Source organism: Zootermopsis nevadensis, unplaced genomic scaffold (genome assembly GCF_977971745.1).
Source record: "Zootermopsis nevadensis isolate Lab colony 2312 unplaced genomic scaffold, Znev_1.0 Znev_ptg000022l, whole genome shotgun sequence".
In the NCBI taxonomy this organism is placed as follows: Eukaryota; Metazoa; Arthropoda; class Insecta; order Blattodea; family Termopsidae; genus Zootermopsis; species Zootermopsis nevadensis.
The window spans coordinates 25,416,359-25,433,759 of record NW_028259154.1 but is presented as its reverse complement, the minus strand read 5'-3'; positions in this window follow the sequence as shown (position 1 = coordinate 25,433,759).

Here is a 17,401-nt window from a genome sequence, read left to right as displayed (position 1 = left end):
CAGGTGTTAAAATATACGGAACTACAATATACGCGTTCACTAGTAGTGGTAATTGGGGGGAAAAATGTAGGTTCTGACACTTTCCTGAAGCTACGTTACAATGAACATTCATTCAGTTAAAATCGTGTAAAGATAATGTTCTTTTCTTGTCACACAAGCAACGCTTTCGTGTTTCTGTAAAGACTGAAGTCACCCGGATACCCGCATCATCAGAGAGCCCAAGTGGGAACGTATTACTGCAGTACGACACGATCGTATTTAGAAGAGAATGCTGAGTTTGTGTCACGATCGTCCACAATGTCACGACTTGTAACATTGAAACGTTTTGACGTAATGAAACAGACACTCGTCCAGTAGGAAATGTTTTAATTGGCATGAAACATGTCAACTGATTGAGAGCCAAGATACCGGCGCTGGTAAGTTGTAACCTAGTGATAACAAACCACAGTCAACAGGGAAGTGTGTATATAAATATCAAGGATGCTTATTGAGTAAAGATACAAACATTGCAATATAATGCATCGAACTCTGTACATAACCAATGCAGTATCATGTCTACTAAACCCGGATTCCAGTGTTGGAATACGAGGTGCGATCGGAAAGTTTCCAGACTGTGTCAATAGAGGGCGAACCGGATGTAGCACGAGCTTCTGCCGCTAGGGGGTGCGGCCTACATTCATAGTGAATCAGTGTGCCAGCCGGCATCATCGAATTAGCATTTGTTTCTTAGTTACGGGCGTTTTGGTAGTGCATTACACCGACCCTCCTGCGATTTCGGAATGGCGTCTGCATCAAATTTTGCCAAAGACTCGCCAAAACGGCTACGGAAACCTATGAAATGCTAAAGAAAGCATTTGGGGAGTCCGCAATGGGTCGTGCACAAACTTTTGTGTGGCATTCACGTTTTAAAAATGGCCGAACCTCTGTCGATGATGACGAGCGTTCTGGACAACCATCTTCGAGCACAACGCCCGAAAATGTTACGAAGATTCTGCAGGCCATTCACGAAGATCGACGTCGTACCATCAACGACTTGTGCGACATTCTTCGGATAGGCTATGGGACCTGTCAGCTGATTCTAAAGGAAGAACTCCACATGCGACGCATCCTGTCTGAGGACCAGAAGCAGAATCGACTTCTCGTTTGTCAGGAGCTCAAAGATCTTGCAAGAACCGATCCCAAATTCCTTTCTAAGCTCCGTGTGACTTCTTCCTCTTCCCAAAGATGAAAATTCAGCTAAAGGGAAGGAGATTTGAGACGATACAAGAGATTCAGGCAGAATCGCAGATGGTGCTTGACAGGCTGACAAAAAAAGATTTCCAGGGATGCTTCCAGGCTTGGCAGCGGCGCTGGGATCGTTGTGTTCACTCCCAGGGGAACTACTTCGAGGGTGACGGATGAATTTAATACCTGAGATAAGTGTACGGGTTTTTATACGCGCAGTCTTGAAACTTTCCGATCGCACCTCGTACAGCACACGAAATCGCCGAGAGGCAACCGTGCCCTGGGCGAGATTTGAACCCTAAAGCGATCCTCCGCGACTTGAACAGCCATCATATCGTAGCAGAGTGTGGTTTTGCAACTGAAAGTTACGTTATTGTTGTTTTGACATCCCGTGGTCTATAATTGCAAATGACATGATCTCAATTCTTGACTTATACTCAGTCCTCTCCGATGGTTTGTCTCAGGATACGTCAAATCGTGTGGACTCGTGTGTCTTTTTATTCCAAGGGGTGAAACCAGGATGTTTCGGAAGCTGAGTGCGTACATTTCTTAGAAATTTCAATTGGATTTCGTCCTTACGCGAGGCTCGGTTCGCCGAACCCATAAAAGCCTTGTATCGACTGCAGGTTTGACTGACGTCAGAGCGAGGGCCTCTAGCTAGTCTACAGACCGGAGGTGGTGAAACATTCGACCACATGACCGATTTGGACATCTGTGCACGTGGATGTAAATTGATCCAACTGTACCGCTCCCAACGAATCTTTGGTACAGGAAGTTCAGGTCTTGCGGAGATGCTGTGTGACAGATACGCCACACAAAATAGAAAATGAAGATGACTGCTTTCTGCGTTGTTGTGCCGTGTAGTCTGGTAGAAGTTTACCGACGTTTCAGAGGTCCTTGCTTCCTACATCATCAGGGCGATGTATAAGCCGCGCGAGTGGAAATATCGTCCTGATGATGTAGGCAGTAAGGACCTCTGAAACGTCGGTAAACTTCTACCAGACTTGATGCATGCAGTACACTCTCCTTGTGTGGCCAGCGTTTGCTCGTGAATCTCTTCGCATTTTATGGAACCCGCAGGTTCATTACCGCGTTCATAAAAGCTCGCAACTGCCCTGAGCCAGATGAATCTAGTCCACATCCTCACATCCTAGTTTGTTTCGACGCATTTTATATTATCTTCCCATCTATGTCTCGGTCTTCCCAAGTGGCCTCTTCCCTTTCAGGGACTTCAAATGACTTTTTCACTGTCAAACTCGATTCTTTATGGAGCTGAAGAGCTTCCAGGATATAACAGAAAATTGAGGACAAAAATCAAATACGAACAGATTTTCTTTTCAGAAACTGAAATAATTATATCGAGCTCGAAAACTGCCTACCAGTTTGTCTTTAAGGCTTTGACCGGGATGTTCTTTTGTTAAATCTTATGTGGTACCGCCTGATTCGACTTCTAATGGTTAAGTGAAGTGTTTTCTTCGCGGTACGGTCTGGATTCGTAAATATTATGAAGACGAGCTTCGGCTTCAAAGGGTTAACCAGCTGATTTTCGTAATGGTGAGGTGTAGTGTTTTCTTCGCGGTACGGACTGAATTCATAAATAATATTTAGACGATCTTCGGCTTCAAAGGGTTAATAATACGAAAACCTTCTGTCAGGACAACCGATCTTCGCGTTGAGGTTGAAACCTGGCACACATATACAGAAGATTCCTTTCTCGCAGGCTCATACCATAAGTCGTCTATTTGAGGTTCAAAGACTCCTCCCCCCTCCCTTAACATACCGGAGGCCAACTCACACACCCTTCCCGTCTTCTGCGATCTCAAGACTGGTGAGTTTATTGGTATCGACCAAGTGAACGCAAACACCCACTGCCACCTTCACGTGGTTATTTGCGTGCTGGCATGCATCACGGCTTCTCTCGTACCAGTAAACTGGTAATTTGCAACCTCAGCCATGGGCCTCGTTCAGCGAATTTGTAAACACACCTCATCCCACTTTCTTCTCCTAACGTCTCGTCCTCTTACTTACGCACGCGATTTCATTCTGTGTGGTAACAAATATCATTCTCCTTTCATAACATAATGAAGAAAGAAATAAAGAAAATTATTTATCATTCATTTTCATCTTCCCTAAAATTTATATATTCCCAACTGTCCTCAATAAATCTGCATCGCCATCACCGTCAGGTGTCATAAAAGACGCCAGCGTGTCTGGTATCTGTAACTTCGAAGACCTAGACGTAGATGGAAAGGTAATATTAAAATGTATCTTAATGGTGTGAGAATGTGGGCCAGTTGCAGACTATTGTGAACAAGGTAATGACAATTCGGTTTCTATAAAATTATAAAATGTGGGAGAGTAGTACCGGAACTGGATTAAAATGCTAACGAAATGTAAAAATCAAAGATAACCAAATTGTTATCCAGGGCGAAGATGAAGAGACACCAGAACGCGTGTCAAAGTTTCTTCAAGCAGTTAATTTCTTGGCCTCGTTTCCTGAATATAAACATCGCAGACAGGTTACTGAAACATAAACAGATGGGATACGGGCTACTGTGCCTTTTAAACTTTCCAAAAAGTGACTGTCATAAACTTTGGCTCAAACTCGTTGCTGTAATTTTGTTTTTAAAAAAAAGAGTTGCCTCCATCTTAAAAATAAATACGCAATAATTTTCATAATGTCATTATCATCAGTGATTTTAACAAATTATACTTTTAAAAGATTAACAGTTTATCATTACGGTAATGAATCTACTTTCATTCGAAAATAAAATACAGTTGTAAGCTACGGAATTGGATAATTAGAAAATTTTATTTAGATGTTGTAAAAATATGAATGAAAAACTACCGAATGTGGGAAAAAATATTATTATTTGAATAAAAGTAGGAATGTAAGATATACAATTCCGTAATGAGAGTTCTCTAATTATTTTGTTGTAAACGTGATAATTAACACTAGACAGTGTCATAATTATAATACTTGCTTTCGATTATGGTCATTCGAATAATTATCCGAATGAAAAAATGTCAATTAATTCGACAGATCTAGAATAATGCTTACGTTGATTACTGTACAGGAATGCTGGAGATATTTAACGACGATGTGTCATGTTCTCTGATTCAGAAACACGAGGATGACAAATAGGAATTATAAGTCAGACCGACGGGCGTGGGAGTGAGAACATCTGCCTATTTTAAGGCGATCCGCCGTCATCTGTCCGAGATAAAATAAAAGACAGTCAATACGTCCGTTCTTGGTGGGGTTAAACTTGGTGCTGGTAGTGCACTCATTGGAACGAGGAATCACAACACTTAGTCAGAAAACGGAACAGAGCAATGCTTGCGATGACAGCTGCTCTATTAAGCGTACACAACAGAATGAGACGTAAGGCCACGTGTGAATTGTTCGCTTACAACACAGGTTTTAGCACGCCTCATAGTTCCAAACTCCGTGATAATTTGCTCTTTCAGAACGAGAACAGAGACTCCACACTTTATAATATATGGCATTATATCACAGAAGACGTTCGATCCAGCAACTTAACCCTTTCAAAGACGTCAACATTGCAGGGCACTCAAAATAACAACATGGCGAGTTGCGTCATTTGTTTCGGTAATAATATCTACTTGTTACTACTTTCTATGAGAAATCAAGGCCGAACAGCTCTGAAATTGACTTATAAGGAGGGCTTTGGAAATCTGCCACAATTTCTGTAGAGGATTAGGTATTTGTGGCGCGTTAGAAATCTTCGATGAGGGAAGCGACGAATTGTCTGCACACACTGGACAGGAGGAGAGCCTCGTTCACGGATATTTTTTAATTCTCAAAATCCCTGATGCCTCGCACACAATGGATCTCACACCTCACGAAACACGTGCCTAAAACAGCTATCAGGTTTTGAAAATGTTAGTTTTCCAAAGGCGAATAGCACAGTCAGTTAAAGTGACTGACTCATTACTGAAGACGGGGGTTTGAATCCCAACAGGGGCAAGTATTTTTCACTTTGGCACCACGCACTGACCTGCCCTAGGGCCTTGTGTGCATTGGCAAAGTTCCCCCTCCTCCTCAACATCAAAGTCAAGAATGCGTGGAGCCTCACTTCTGGTTAAGATTTTTTTTGGGGGGGGGGAACTGTAAGAAACGAAATAAATTTAAAATAGACCCGCAGGCCTTAAGAATCATGTAAATCTGCACTGCGCTATACGGAGCAAAGAGATCTTATTAATGTTTCAGATAGCCATGACCTACTTTAATGTTGCAAGTAGCCATGTCATGCTGTCTAGAAAAATATTGATTCGCTTGGTTTAGAATTCCTTACAACGAAGCAGAACGTTTGCATAAAAGGCTTTCAGACAGCAACGCTTCGTCCGATGGTAGTCTTCATAATCTGACCGTACAACTTCGCTGGTCATGACTTTGTCCCTGGGCGAATCATAACATTCAAGAAGTAACTGATCCTTCGGATATTTCCCGTGAAAACCTCATACATTTTGTCTATTAGCAAATTATATCTTATTAGTTGAACGCTTTCATGTACTGGGATTACCAAGTGGAACTTTGACTCATTTCTTATTTGAATAACGGCACTTGATTCATATTTACTTGTCATGGAAGGACGTGAAATTCACACGCTGCTCAACACTAGACGTGAGAAACAAACATTGGCTTATCACAAATATGCAAAACACTGCACATTCCAGAGATATCAAAGACAGGCCAGTGACATCCACTTCAGCTGTTCATACATATTACTCTCACAGATGTTTTGCTGACAATCCATCAGTAAACAGACAGATGTCATAGGTCAGAACTTTCGATGGAGATCTTATGATGAGCGTTCACACAACACAAAGTTCTTCTTAGTCCTGAAAATACCGGCATATCTGATGTCACTCCGTGGCACGTGTTCACAGAGTATGGAGCAGTGTTCCGGATCGATCTGTTAACAGCTGATGATTTATCAGGGGATAGGAGAGCTGGGTGGATGGAATGTGTTCTCAATATGACAGCTTTCTCAATAAAATGACAGTGGTGACTGAGTCAAACAGTTTGTCTGTCCGTCCGTCCGTGTATCTCACATCCGAAGTTACTTGGCGGTAACGGGATAAAATTTGGAATGATAAATCTTAATTAAACTTTGCTTGGTGAATTTAATTTGTACCAGGAAATTCTCTAGCTTCTAATTAACTTATGTATATATATAAACATCGAAAAGAAAGAAGATTTCTGTCTTCTGGGTTATTGCGCTGTGTAGTCTGGTCGATGTTAACCAACGTTTCAGAGGTCATACTGCCTCCATCATCAGGGCGATGAGTATAAATGATGGCATATTCATCGCCCTGATGACGGAGGCAGTATGACCTCTGAAACGTTGGTTAACATCGACCAGACTACACAGCGCAACAACCCAGAAGACAGAAATCTTCATACTCATCGCCCTGATGATGGAGGCAGTATGACCTCTGAAACGTTGGTTAACATCGACCAGACTACACAGCGCAACAACCCAGAAGACAGAAATCTTCATACTCATCGCCCTGATGACGGAGGCAGTATGACCTCTGAAACGTTGGTAAACATCGACCAGACTACACAGCGCAACAACCCAGAAGACAGAAATCTTCATACTCATCGCCCTGATGATGGAGGCAGTATGACCTCTGAAACGTTGGTTAACATCGACCAGACTACACAGCGCAACAACCCAGAAGACAGAAATCTTCATACTCATCGCCCTGATGACGGAGGCAGTATGACCTCTGAAACGTTGGTTAACATCGACCAGACTACACAGCGCAACAACCCAGAAGACAGAAATCTTCATACTCATCGCCCTGATGATGGAGGCAGTATGACCTCTGAAACGTTGGTTAACATCGACCAGACTACACAGCGCAACAACCCAGAAGACAGAAATCTTCATACTCATCGCCCTGATGACGGAGGCAGTATGACCTCTGAAACGTTGGTTAACATCGACCAGACTACACAGCGCAACAACCCAGAAGACAGAAATCTTCATACTCATCGCCCTGATGACGGAGGCAGTATGACCTCTGAAACGTTGGTTAACATCGACCAGACTACACAGCGCAACAACCCAGAAGACAGAAATCTTCATACTCATCGCCCTGATGACGGAGGCAGTATGACCTCTGAAACGTTGGTTAACATCGACCAGACTACACAGCGCAACAACCCAGAAGACAGAAATCTTCATATTTTTAATCGCCCTGATGACGGAGGCAGTCTGACCTCCGAAACGTTGGTAAACATCGACCAGACTACACAGCGCAATAACCCAGAAGACAGAAATCTTCATATTCACCGCTGTGAGAACCTCAAGTCTTACATCGAAAAGAAACTCTGCGTTTGTCTTAGGATGGTTTGTAATTATGTAACGACGCTATACCAACTGAAGACGTAATTAAACCCTGTCCATTCTAACTGCATTTAATAATATGCTGTTATGTTAATTTGTTTCTCTGGCAAAGTATAAATGCCCACAAAATGTTAGCGAAAGTTGTGCGAGAATTTTCTTTCATTGATCTTTTTGAACATAAAATAAAATGCTTTTGAACCTCATATCTCGTAGGCATCATAAAACGATTTAGTATAATTGACAGGTATGGAATTTAGTGAAGGTGGTCGCAGCCAATTTCAAGTACCGTGTGGGCACTGATGGGACAGACGCTCATTAACGAGAGTCACCGAGCCAACGTTTTGAGTCATCTCTGTTGAGGTCTTTTTATTTTGTATCCGTGATACTTGTCGGTCTTGGTGCATTCCATGGATTAAACAGGCAATGTCTTTGTTCCGAATCTCACTTTCAAAGATACTTCAAGCGCGCGCCATTCCTAAAATTAACTCAAGTACGTTTTCTGAATTATATTTTGTGTACACACGATGAAGTGTTTGCATGAGGGGGCTCTGATGATTATATATTCATTCTCCCCACGCCTGTTGCTGGAAGCAACACACCCGTGTTCAGTTGGCAACACTGAGGATAGACAAACGGTTCCTAAATAAAATAAAGGAGGATTCCGTTTCCGCAAATTTCGGAAAATATTGACAAAAACAAATCATGAAATGAAAATCTTGCAGAATTTAATTTGAAAGACAAATCAGGCCTTCAATGGGGAGAGAAAATTCGGGGGTGGGGATGTTACAACTCAGGCGAATAGACGCTGGCTTCTCACAGAGGAGACACGGGTTCAACCCCCGCCAAAGTCAAACGACATTGATATCGGACGAAGTGGGTATTTCTCAGTCGGCAATCACAATGTTAGTGTTACGTGAATCGTCACGTGACTTATATATTCAGACACGCGACGAGCGTCAATTAGACGGGCGAATCGTGCTCAAGAGAGATATGGCCCTTGTTGAAGTAATGACCATCTTTTATCTGAACGACGGCGCAAAAAAAAGGGCCGATTGCGCAACTCGTCTGGACGAGACGTCCCTGGAGACAGACATACAAACAATGGTGTTTCCCTGACCAGCCTATCAGTTACGTAAACTCAAGGCCCTAGCAGAATGCACTGGATCTGACGACCTAGACAATACACCGAGCAAAGAAAACTCAACTGTAACTCAACTACGGCTAAACAAATTTATTATAAGTGAATAAATAATAATAATAATAATCAAAAATTAAAGGAAAATATCAAATAATGTGTAAACTTATTTGAAATAGTAAATCAGTACTTTTTTCATAAATCATTAAATTAACCTCTGTTATAACTCCTGGGGTCTCGGGTTCGATTCCCGGCGGTGCCCGAATTTATAACTTGTGTTGGGCAAGGCCGTGGTCTAGGCAACACGGAGTTTTCCTCCGTGGCATCCCAACAATTACTCCATTCACACACAGAAGAAGGCAACGGCAAACCACTTCTGGATCATCTGCCATTAACGTATATGAACAGGTCCCAGTCCGAGAAAAGGATGGAAGGACCCTGTTCATATGGACCTGTCGTCAGACAGAACACTAAATAAATAAAATATAACCTAGTGGTCCGCGAGTCGATAGGCAAGGAAGAATGTGGTCCGGGAGTTGGAAAATTCTGAGGGCCTGCTTTAAAATAGAGACACGTCCTGTCAAATACAACGTTTGATTATTATTCCTTGTGATATCTAAGGATCCATTACATGTAACATTAAAAATATGCAATGCACATTTAAGAGGCTTACAATATTCTAAGAAGTAAATATTTGAAAGCCACCTGACATTGCTTGTGACTGGACAGAATACGGTCACGTGCTGTTATCGGAGTCCTTTACTTTACGTGCGGTATGTGCAGTGTACCTAGATTGCTGGAATTTTTTTGTTCGACCTAAATCTAATTATCTTCATTCCTCCATTTTCCTCATTTGTTTCAGACTAGACGCTGTTCCCGCCAGTGGCACATTTTCTGCAAGTTACGCGTTATTTTATATAGTACATACCTCGTGAGACTTAATGCTAATTTATCGTTGTCGTAAATTAGAACACTAAATTATAATTATTTACCCAAAACAGATTACGCCCAAGGAAATTACTGTCTCTGAGATAAAGGCTCCTACTGTCTCCATCGTCAGGGCGATGATGGGAACAGTAAGCACTTCTGGCACGTCAATCTGTTTCTACCAGACTACATGAGGCAATATCCCGCGGGGAGAACCGAAGGTCTTGCACAGATTACTCATTCGTTTCCACGATGTTTATTCCAGGTGTTAAATTTTTCTCGTGTGTTCAAGAGCGGAAAGACCTAGGCGTAAATGACATGATAATATTAAAATGAATCTTAAAGGTAAGTGACTGGTGGTGGGCTCCTCGTATCGACACGGTAGTTAAATCTTCTTCTTCTTCTTATTCTGCCCATATTTTATCCAATTTAGTATAGTGGAATGAAAACGCGATATTTCAAATTCGATTCTGAAGGCCAAAGCAGATGTTAAATTTTACCTCGTTAAATAACCATTTAATCTCAGCAACATTTTAAATTCATATAAAATGATCCATTTTGACAACCGATGCCATCTACCGGGCAACAGCGAAGTACGCACTACAGACGGAACGCTTTTGAATCCGAGGCGAGACGAGGCCTTACCAGTTTCTTCTCGGAGCCAAGAGGGGATCAGGCCTCAGAAATAGCAATCAGACGTCACTCCATTTCGCGAACAGTTCGGACAGAGAGTCCATTCAATTAACCCCATAAACAGACGTAAGAGCTATTTAGAGGCTTGACCCCCCCCCCCCCTACCCTTAAATGAGAAACGAAATTTTCTTGGCATTGGTCCATTGAGTCAAATGCGATCAGTGGAATTCATGTCAGTGCCAAAGTCTGGCGAATCTTTTGCCATTTGGAAGGAGGGTGTCAGGGTAAAGGAGGGGTAACCGTTTGGGGACCAAAGTTCAAATTAGTGTCCTGCCTGCAAATCAAATACATAAATGGCGATTTGGGATTTTTGTTTCTATAAAATTGAACAAACAGGGAAATAAAAAATAATGGACACAAAACACTCTTACCAGCATATTTACAGAGTACATTAAAATCCGTCTGGTTCTAATTCCGCGCCCTTCTACTCTAAGAGGTCTGACGCGAATAACACCCCTTTCAGAAATTCGTTTAGACTTCACGCATTGCTGCCACGTCGGAGAAGTTGCCGCCCTATCTGCAATTCGAAATTATTTAAAACATCGCGAGGGCTGAGAGCGGGACGATCTGGACACAGAGTTATGTAACAGCCAATATGACAGGCACAAAAATGTTCCTTGAAACATCGGTGATTTTTAATCAAATGACATGGCTTATAGTCCGAGAAGATTTCTTCAAATCCCAGCATATGAGTCTCTATATAAGATTTGATAAGATACGCGATAATATTTTTATCTTGTAATGAACCTGATTAACTATGTAAAATTGAACGTTATCTAAAAAGGCGTGACAATCATCAGCTTAGGTCGGGCCCTTCCTATTGAACGCGCCTTATGCGTCGCGACGGCGCCTTAGCGGCGACGGGGCGTGGCCTGCAATTGGCACGGCGCGTAGTAGGGGTGTCCAGAGTTCCAGTATCTCGGTTAAAAATAGTTGGCGGTACAAATAATTTCGGTAAGTAAAGACTGAGACAAGAGATGACTATTTGTGAACACAAACTATGCACCAGTGCTCCTAAAAACACTTTTAAGTCCACTGCGTTTCGCTAATTCAAGTTAAAATTAACTCCACGCAGAAGATTCCTTATTGAAAACGAGACAGTGGCTCATCCAGCCAAAACATTACCCACATTTAATGGAACCACAAACTCTTACCACCGCCCATGATGTGAAGTTTTCACGGCGGATTAAATTAATAAATTATTCTCGGGTCAGCAGCCGCGTCACTTGGTTAAACTCTGCCGACGTTTCGAGGGCCACGTCTGGCCGTGTTCACAAGATCCGCCAATGATTCACGAGCCAGATGAATCCAGTCTACATCCCCATACCCTATGTATATGTCCACTTCCCGTTTAAACCTCGGATACATTAATCAGAATACAGGAGCTCTTGAAACTCAAAATATCCGGATAAATAAATTTTAATATTTCAGAATAAATGTCTCACGACTGTCATAAAATTTCGGTATAGGTAAACATCTGTTGTCCAATAAGAAACCTGTTTCGAATTCCATCACATTTCTTTTCGCAGTCTTTAAATCAGCTAAAATCACACAAAAGGACAGAAGTCTCTGAGTCGCCAAAGTATGTAAGTGGGTCTAATTACTGTCACTCCGCCAGGTATTAAGAAGTTAATGTCACGAGGATTTATAATTCACAAGTGCACACGTTAAAAGCTACCAGGAGCATGGCTGCCGTTTTCAGCTAATTGAGTAGTGTTAAGTAACGAGCCAAAGTTATACAGCACGCAACAAAGCAAACCAATCTGGAATTCAACATGAGAAGCGAGCTATTACATCACGTGGTTGTCGCAACACGGACTGTGGGAATTACAAAACATTTGTGCCGTGAAACAAAGACAACAAATTGAAACAAAAAAATGAGTTTACCTTCTGCTTGAGTACAATGCCATGAAGGCGTATAGGGAGCTTTATTTATTTATTTAGTGTTCTGTCAGACGACAGGTCCATATGAACAGGATCCTTCCATCCTTTTCTCGGACTGGGACCTGTTCATATACGTTCTTGGCAGATGATCCAGAAGTGGTTTGCCATTGCCTTCTTCTGTGTGTGAATGGAGTAATTGTTGGGATGCCACGGAGGAAAACTCCGTGTTGCCTAGACCACGGCCTTGACCAACACAAGTTATAAATTTGGGCACCGCCGGGAATCGAACCCGGGGCCCCAGGATTACAAGGCCAGCGTTCTAACCGCTAGACCACCTCATCTTATTATTAATTAGTGTTCTGTCTGACGATAGGTCCATATGAACAGGATCCTTCGATCCTTTTCTCGGACTGGGACCTGTTCATATACGTTCTTGGCAGATGATCCAGAAGTGGTTCGCCATTGCCTTCTTCTGTGTGTGAATGGAGTAATTGTTGGGATGCCACGGAGGAAAACTCCGTGTTGCCTAGACCACGGCGTTGCCCAACACAAGTTATAAATTCGGGCACCGCCGGGAATCGAACCCGAGACCCCATAAGCATTTTTTAACTTCGGCAAAAGATGGAAGTGATTGGTCAGCTCCACGTTTCGGCCGATTTATCCCAGTGCATACAACTCAAGACATTGCGCGTCTCTCAGTCGAGGTGGACCGACGTTTCAGACGGTCTTACTGTCTCCATCGTCAGGGCGATGAGTAAGCCACACGCGGAAATTAGATACCGGAGTAAGTTGGACAAGGCAGAGAGAGCCCTGATATATTTCTGTCACATTTAAGAAACATGCATCATTTCTAAAGTTCACAAATTTTCATGAATCCAATAAATGAGGCGTTATTTCTTAGGATGGAGAAATTTGTACTTTTCGTTTTACACTTATGTATGTAGACATAAAAATCTCGAAGCATGATATCTTCATTGTGTAGATATAATTCCACTAGCAGGCTTGTTCAGTGTTAAACTTGTTTTCTTTGTCTTCCAGATAAGAAACTGAATTAACGAATTGCCCATAAAGAGGGCACTGCTGACTGAGTTACCTTACGTCTAAGTAGGTCGCGTTCCCACCTTCGAACATGCTCCACGCATTTATACTTATACTGTTTTAATTTAACTTGAATGTGTTTAATCATCTTGGCAACTTGACACAAGGTGTACATTGTATATATTGTTATGTGTCGTCAACAAATAATTTTTAACAGTCTTGATTCTTGATAATTTACGTCCGGAATTTTTTTAATTCCAGGAGAACGTTCCCTTTAAAAGTATCCACTTAGTCGAACATCCTAATTTTCACAGCGCGCTGTCCTTGGCAGATGCAGCGTCAGGAGATTTAAACAATTGTTCTCTCAGTTAGTAACTCAGTAATTTATAATTATTTTTCGACGTGAATATTTTGCTTACATTCACCTGAAATGCACGAAAATGCTTAACCTCTTACTCAGAGGCAAAGGTTACTCACTGACCACATTCCTCAGTTTACAGGGCTTATGCCCAGATCTGTCTTTTTCTCCCATGTGCTTATTATTTGCTATAACTGCACTGATCTGTAGCAACCGTCGCCAAATTGCATGCTACAAGGCAGTGGAAGAACTTATCCGCCTTACAGCGCTGTTAGTTGGTCTAGCGGTTAGAAAGCTGGCCTTGTAATCATGGGGTCTCGGGTTCGATTCCCGGCGGTGCCCGAATTTATAACTTGTGTTGGGCAAGGCCGTGGTCTAGGCAACACGGAGTTTTCCTCCGTGGCATCCCAACAATTACTCCATTCACACACAGAAGAAGGCAATGGCAAACCACTTCTGGATCATCTGCCAAGAACGTATATGAACAGGTCCCAGTCCGAGAAAAGGATGGAAGGATCCTGTTCATATGGACCTGTCGTCAGACAGAACACTAAATTATAAATAATAATAGTTCTGCTACGGTGCGAGTTCTGAACTGTCTTCACTTATCTTGGCTCCAGTGTTCGTATTCCAACCGCGTTTTGCTGTGACCTTGAAGCACACAGTTTGGTGACGGATACTCTTTCGTCAAGCACGCTCAGATTTGTGCAACACGGCACCTACATACTTGAACTAAGCTTTCTTTTTTTTCCTGACCAACGTAGCAAATAACCCGAGTTTCAAGCTTTCATTCAGAACACTACGTTCTTGTTCTCTGTTTATCGCAAATCAAATTAGATATTTTTAATGAATATTAATAACTACCGCGCATGCACACACGTGCCATTCAAAAGTACTGTGTAAACACACCGGGTAATTAGAAACTAGGTAATCAAGCAGGCGTTCTTTACATGAACATGGGAGGGTCCTATGATTGGCTAACGCTACTCGCTGCGCATTTGTTCAGATCAATAACAGAACTACCGCCACCTCCTCGCAAACTTGAGTGCACGTGCACCTAAACCGTTGAAATACTTTCTGTTGAAACCATCGGAACACAGTCCTTCTGCAGCACCTGAAACGGCTTCACTAACAACAATTAAATCTTTATCTGTTCGACTTTCACGACAAACTCACGAAAGCCATTCAACCTCTACAGCTAAAGAGCATCGTTAAATAACTTTAAACTCAGTCACTACGAATATGAGTCTCCTAAGTAAGATTTATGGTTCTCACATCCTGAAGATGGAAGGAGCAAGGACCTCCGAAACGTTCGTAAACTACACGGCGCAACAACCCAGAAGACAGTCACACAAAGTCCCCCAGTTCCATAGAGAATTCTTTGTAACACTTTATTTATTTAACCGCTGTGTACCGTAAACACAACGATGTGGGACGAGGATAATATTAAAATGTATCTTAGAGAAATACGACACGGCCATCCGGATGGATTCATCCGACCCAGAATAGGGGTCAATGGAAAACTACTGTGAACATCGACATTGTATGAACGATATTAGTTATTACAAGAACAGATGTCAACAATCTCATTAATAATCTCACGTGAAAATTTCGGCATAGCTCAGGCAGTTAGACACTGGTTTCTCGTCGCAGAGACTTGGGCTCAATCCAGGGTAACTTCAAGTGAGGTTCGTCGTGAACGAAGTGTCAATGGAGTAGGTCTCCCTCCGAGTTGCTAATCACAACCACTCGCTCGCAGAATTAATGTAGACGCCCTGGTACGGATTTTCTCGGGATGTTCCAGCACCGCTTGCAACAGAATCCGCCTTTCTCTACACAGCTGTTTTTTTAACGACGCTGAATATGAAAAGCGTTCAAGACATGTGGACGAGCAACTTGGTCGTCAATCACGGGTTGCGTTGTCTGCAGACAGGGAGATAAGAACAGTGGTTCGAATGGCGCATCAAAAATAGGCCACGCCCTATTGATTGGGTTGACCCCCCCCCCCTCTCACCCCCGTAAAAACATAGGCCTATGTGTTTACATGAGATGTGTGTACGTTTGACATTCTGGCTCGTCTCCATGGTTACCAGACGGATCGATCCGCTCTCGAGTTTGGCGGGAAATGCGCTGTTTGGGGTCTGCGTTGTGGTTTCACTGGGTGTGACGAGGTCAGCGAATCTGGTCTAATTACAGAGAGAGAGGGTTTCTTGTGTTAGATGGTTTTTTACAGATTAACTCCATGGATCACAGCCCTTCTTCGGGAGCTAACGGTCGCTCAGCTAGTCTAGAAATTCCTCAACTTATGTGGGAGTCGAATAATTCATTATCGTGCTCACAACAGCTCGCCAGATGAATCCGATCCACAACATTTATTCAAGATCCGTTTTAATATTACCCTAACATCGGCGCCGGATTCTTCCAAGCTTCCATTTATCTTCAGATATTTAAAATAAAACTGCATACGTATTACTCACGAAACGCTGTCCTTATAAATAAAGTTATAGAACTTTCAGTTTCGACCATGAAACTACATGCGGATGAACAGACAGACTGATATGACCACAGACATTATGCACTGTTCGCACACAACGCATAATAATCGGTCAGAAATTCCAAATCAAATCACCTAAACGCGTATTAAAGTCCTACCCACCCATCACACGGGCAGCAGAAGCCCCCTGACCTTTGCTACTGTTCGATCCTAGTCCAGTTAAATTAGCCCAACAACAAATGGCTGTCAACAGATTTTCACCGCTGATTAAAGTAATATTTCCCACAGCGGATACCACGGAAGGTGGCAGATAATGTCTGACCGAAGTAAGTAATGTTATTTTGCTTTTATATACAGTCTAAAATCCTTCGGGGCTAAAGATAAATACATAATGTTCCTCTGAAACGTTGGCATCTACCTAAGATTCAGAAAATCTTCAAAGAAAACGTATCTAAACATTCAGTCCGTACCTCAAAGAAAACACAACACGTAACCATTACGATTAATTAAAGAAATGATCGTAGAATCATACTAAACCACAAAACACAGAATTACTGATAGATAAAGCAAGAAACTGGTTACGTGTAATTAATTAATTTTGAGGATTAGTTTTGTAATCTCTCTCTACGCTTCGCCTCAGTCTAGACGCCGTCTGATCGAGACCAGCCACGAACAGTCGATACGCTACAAGGGAAAGTCAAACGCACCTCGGATCGATAGTGCCTTGGGGGTCAAGAAACCCAACCCTCTGTACCGCCCGGCCCCCCCATCCAGACCCAAGCCACGTTGATTCGGTAAGACGAAATTAATAAAAACTCTGCGAATTTGTTCCGGTCTCCCTCAGAGACTTTTAAGATTAATCTATGCAGAACTTAAATATCAGATGGGCGACTTGAGTACTAATCTGTCTCAAAATAAGATACATGAAGGAATTTTAATGCTGGTAAACTCCTCTGAAACGTCGGTGAATTTCTACTAGACTACACGGCGTAACATTCGGTTGTGATGGCTTGTTTCCTAGGAACCTTTAGGCAAACGCAAGTCATCAGTGTTTTGTTTCACATAATTACCAATTAATTAACCGCCAACTGTCATCATATTATTCGACTCCATTAACCTTTACCACTGATAAAACGTCGATAAATAAATAAAATAATGACTCTCTCCCATCAGTTTCTTGAGAGACACTGGAAACATTCTTGACCGTACAACATTTAGAAGTATATATAAAAAAAAACTGTTGCTTTAACCGTTAATCAGGCGAC